Below are 4,830 nucleotides of genomic sequence, written 5' to 3'. Positions count from 1 at the left end.
CGCCCAAACAACGCCCCCTCTACCCTCTGTCGAAACACTCGGCATTGCTGCTCCCTAAGGTGAGCTTCTCCTCATAGGCAATTCCGCTCTTATCCGGTCACGTTTGTGTGCCCGAATTTCGCAAGGCAACCTCCATGGGACATGGAAAAGACTCGAGAAGAGAGCTCGCTCACGGGAGAGAGAAGCCAAGGAGACCACGAGAGTGCTGAGAGTGGGACAGCGCTGAATAGGCGGGAGAAGCCTGCGCGTATAAACGGAGATATATATCCAATTGCAACGAAGGAACGTGCCAAAGATCGAGAACAATGGCAGAAATGCTAGTAACGTGCACTTCGGGACCAACGCATCACCGGAAGACAACCGCCAAACATCGAAAGAGTCGCGATGCTCCGCAACCTACGTGCAAAGCGGTCGCACACCGGGTAAGGGAGTGAGAGCCCCAAACATAGCTGGGCGAGGCGCTCACTCCGCTCTTTAATATCTCGTTAATACCGCCAAGGAAATGGCACAAGCACACACACACAAGCATCCTCGGAAGAGGACAGTTCGAGTGACAGGTCAAATCCAAGAGTTCCGAAGACTACCTCCAGGAACAATCGGGAACAAGACCGATTACAAGTCGTCGAGTCTGTTACTGGGCGAACACGAGATGCGCACAGGAAATCGATCAGCCCTCACAATGGCCCAAGGCCAGAGATCGGACTGCTACGATTTACCCCAACAATCATCGTGCCACTCTTCGCAGAGAGGTGATAGACGCCAACGAGCCCGCGCATAGCAATCGAGGTGTAAAAAGGGCGTTGAAGGCAGGAAGCCTGGACGAAAGAGGCTACGAGGTCACCTCGAAGCGGTCTAAGAATCGGGCGCACTTGGGGCGACTACCAGTGCCAACCCCTTATCCCGCGGTGCGTCCGACACACAGAAATTTCCAAGGCGGCCAAGGAGCCTCCCCGCATAGCAATCGGGGTGTGAGGTTACGGATGCAGCATTGATAGCAATCGAGGTGGGAGGCGAAGGATGCAGAAGTGAGAGCCGAGGGATGTAGCAGAGATAGCAATCGGGGTGTGTGATGCAGAAGAGATAGCAATCGAGGTGTGCGGTGGGAAGGGCCCAGCAGCCAGAATGCATGAAGCGACGGATGAAGCAGTGATGACAACCGGGCTGTGAGGAGAGGAGGGATGCAGCCAAGAAAGCAATCAGGGCTCGAGGCAAGGGATGCATCAAGGATAGCAATCATGTTGTGAGGCGAGATTCCAAAGGCTAAACGTGAGAGGCTGCAGGGTCGACTCAGAGAGGTCTATGCATGTGAGAGGCTGAAAGCAAGGTCAACTCGGAGCGGTCTATGCATCGGGCGCGCTTGGGGCGACTACCAGTGCCAACCCCTTATCCCGCGACGCGTCCGACAAAGAGAACGTTCCAAGGCGGCAGAGGAGGTTACCAGCCGAAGGATGCAGTAGCAATAACAGGTATAGTTCCGCGGCGGCCGAGAAGACTCACCGCATAGGAATCGGGATGCGAGGCGAGGGATGCGGCGGGAAGGCCCCGACGGCTAAACGGAAGAGGCTGCAGGGCCGCCTCGGAATGGTCCAAGCATCGGACGCGATTGGGACGACTACCAGTGCCAACCCCTTATCCCGCGATGCGTCCGATACACAGATAGTTCCAAGGCGGCCGAGGAGCCTCACCGCATATCAATCGGGGTGCGAGGCGAGGGATGGGGCGGGAAGGCCCCAACGGCTAGACGGAAGAGGCTTCAGGGCCACCTCGGAATGCTCCAAGCATCGGACGCGCTTGGGGCGACTACCAGTGCCAACCCCTTATCCCGCGATGCGTCCGATACACAGATGGTTCCAAGGCGGCCGAGGAGCCTCACCGCATAGCAATCGGGGGTGCGAGGCGAGGGATGGGGCGGGAAGGCCCCAACGGCTAGACGGAAGAGGCTTCAGGGCCGCCTCGGAATGGTCCAAGCATCGGACGCGCTTGGGGCGACTACCAGTGACAACCCCTCATCCCGCGATGCGTCCGATACGAAGATGGTTCCAAGGCGGCCGAGGAGCCTCACCGCATAGCAATCGGGGTGCGAGGTGGGGGATGCGGCGAGATGGCCCCAACGGCTAGACGGAAGAGGCCACAGGGCCGCGTCGGAATAGTCCAAGCATCGGACGCGCTTGGGGCGACTACCAGTGACAACCCCTTATCCCGCGATGCGTCCGATACGAAGATAGTTCCAAGGCGGCCGAGGAGCCTCACCGCATAGCAATCCGGGTGCGAGGTGGGGGATGCGGCGAGATGGCCCCAACGGCTAGACGGAAGAGGCTGCAGGGCCGCCTCGGAATAGTCCAAGCATCGGACGCGCTTGGGGCGACTACCAGTGACAACCCCTTATCCCGCGATGCTTCCGATACGAAGACAGTTCCAAGGCGGCCGAGGAGCCTCACCGCATAGCAATGGGGGTGCGAGGTGAGGGATGCGGCGAGATGGCCCCAACGGCTAGACGGAAGAGGCCACAGGGCCGCCTCGGAATAGTCCAAGCATCGGACGCGCTTGGGGCGACTACCAGTGACAACCCCTTATCCCGCGATGCATCCGATACGAAGATAGTTCCCAGGCGGCCGAGGAGCCTCACCGCATAGCAATCGGGGTGCGAGGCGAGGGATGCGGCGAGATGGCCCCAAAGGGTAGACGGAAGAGGCTGCGGGGCCGCCTCGGAATAGTCCAAGCATCGAACGCGCTTGGGGCGACTACCACTGCCAACCCCTTATCCCGCGATGCGTCCGATACACAGATAGTTCCGAGGCGGCCGAGGAGCTGGGGGATGCGGCGAGATGGCCCCAACGGCTAGACGGAAGAGGCTGCAGGGCCGCCTCGGAATAGTCCAAGCATCGGACGCGCTTGGGGCGACTACCAGTGACAACCCCTTATCCCGCGATGCGTCCGATACACAGATAGTTCCGAGGCGGCCAAGGAGCCTCACCGCATAGCAATCGTGGTGCGAGGTGGGGGATGCAGCGAGATGGCCCCAACGGCTAGACGGAAGAGGCTGCAGGGCCGCCTCGGAATGGTCCAAGCATCGGACGCGCTTGGGGCGACTACCACTGCCAACCCCTTATCCCGCGATGCGTCCGATACACAGATAGTTCCAAGGCGGCCGAGGAGCCTCACCGAATAGCAATCGGGGTGCGAGGCGAGGGATGCGGCGAGAAAGCCCCAACGGCTAGAGGGAAGAGGCTTCAGGTCCGCCTCGGAATGGTCCAAGCATCGGACGCGCTTGGGGCGACTACCAGTGACAACCCCTTATCCCGCGACGCGTCCGATACACAGATAGTTCCAAGGCGGCCGAGGAGCCTCACCGCATAGCAATCGGGGTGCGAGGCGAGGGATGCGGCGAGAAGGACCCAACGGCTAGACGGAAGAGGCTTCAGGGCCGCCTCGGAATGGTCCAAGCATCGGACGCGCTTGGGGCGACTACCAGTGACAACCCCTTATCCCGCGACGCGTCCGATACACAGATAGTTCCAAGGCGGCCGAGGAGCCTCACCGCATAGCAATCGGGGTGCGAGGCGAGGGATGCGGCGAGAAGGACCCAACGGCTAGACGGAAGAGGCTTCAGGTCCGCCTCGGAATGGTCCAAGCATCGGACGCGCTTGGGGCGACTACCAGTGACAACCCCTTATCCCGCGACGCGTCCGATACACAGATAGTTCCAAGGCGGCCGAGGAGCCTCACCGCATAGCAATCGGGGTGCGAGGCGAGGGATGCGGCGAGAAGGACCCAACGGCTAGACGGAAGAGGCTTCAGGGCCGCCTCGGAATGGTCCAAGCATCGGACGCGCTTGGGGCGACTACCAGTGACAACCCCTTATCCCGCGATGCGTCCGATACACAGATAGTTCCAAGGCGGCCGAGGAGCCTCACCGCATAGCAATCGGGGTGCGAGGCGAGGGATGCGGCGAGAAGGACCCAACGGCTAGACGGAAGAGGCTTCAGGGCCGCCTCGGAATGGTCCAAGCATCGGACGCGCTTGGGGCGACTACCAGTGACAACCCCTTATCCCGCGACGCGTCCGATACACAGATAGTTCCAAGGCGGCCGAGGAGCCTCACCGCATAGCAATCGGGGTGCGAGGCGAGGGATGCGGCAAGAAGGACCCAACGGCTAGACGGAAGAGGCTTCAGGGCCGCCTCGGAATGGTCCAAGCATCGGACGCGCTTGGGGCGACTACCAGTGACAACCCCTTATCCCGCGACGCGTCCGATACACAGATAGTTCCAAGGCGGCCGAGGAGCCTCACCGCATAGCAATCGGGGTGCGAGGCGAGGGATGCGGCGAGAAGGACCCAACGGCTAGACGGAAGAGGCTTCAGGTCCGCCTCGGAATGGTCCAAGCATCGGACGCGCTTGGGGCGACTACCAGTGACAACCCCTTATCCCGCGACGCGTCCGATACACAGATAGTTCCAAGGCGGCCGAGGAGCCTCACCGCATAGCAATCGGGGTGCGAGGCGAGGGATGCGGCGAGAAGGACCCAACGGCTAGACGGAAGAGGCTTCAGGGCCGCCTCGGAATGGTCCAAGCATCGGACGCGCTTGGGGCGACTACCAGTGACAACCCCTTATCCCGCGACGCGTCCGATACACAGATAGTTCCAAGGCGGCCGAGGAGCCTCACCGCATAGCAATCGGGGTGCGAGGCGAGGGATGCGGCGAGAAGGACCCAACGGCTAGACGGAAGAGGCTTCAGGGCCGCCTCGGAATGGTCCAAGCATCGGACGCGCTTGGGGCGACTACCAGTGACAACCCCTTATCCCGCGATGCGTCCGATACACAGATAGT

This window comes from Cryptomeria japonica, unplaced genomic scaffold, assembly GCF_030272615.1.
Source record: "Cryptomeria japonica unplaced genomic scaffold, Sugi_1.0 HiC_scaffold_64, whole genome shotgun sequence".
Taxonomy (NCBI): Eukaryota; Viridiplantae; Streptophyta; class Pinopsida; order Cupressales; family Cupressaceae; genus Cryptomeria; species Cryptomeria japonica.
This window is presented reverse-complemented; position numbering follows the sequence as displayed.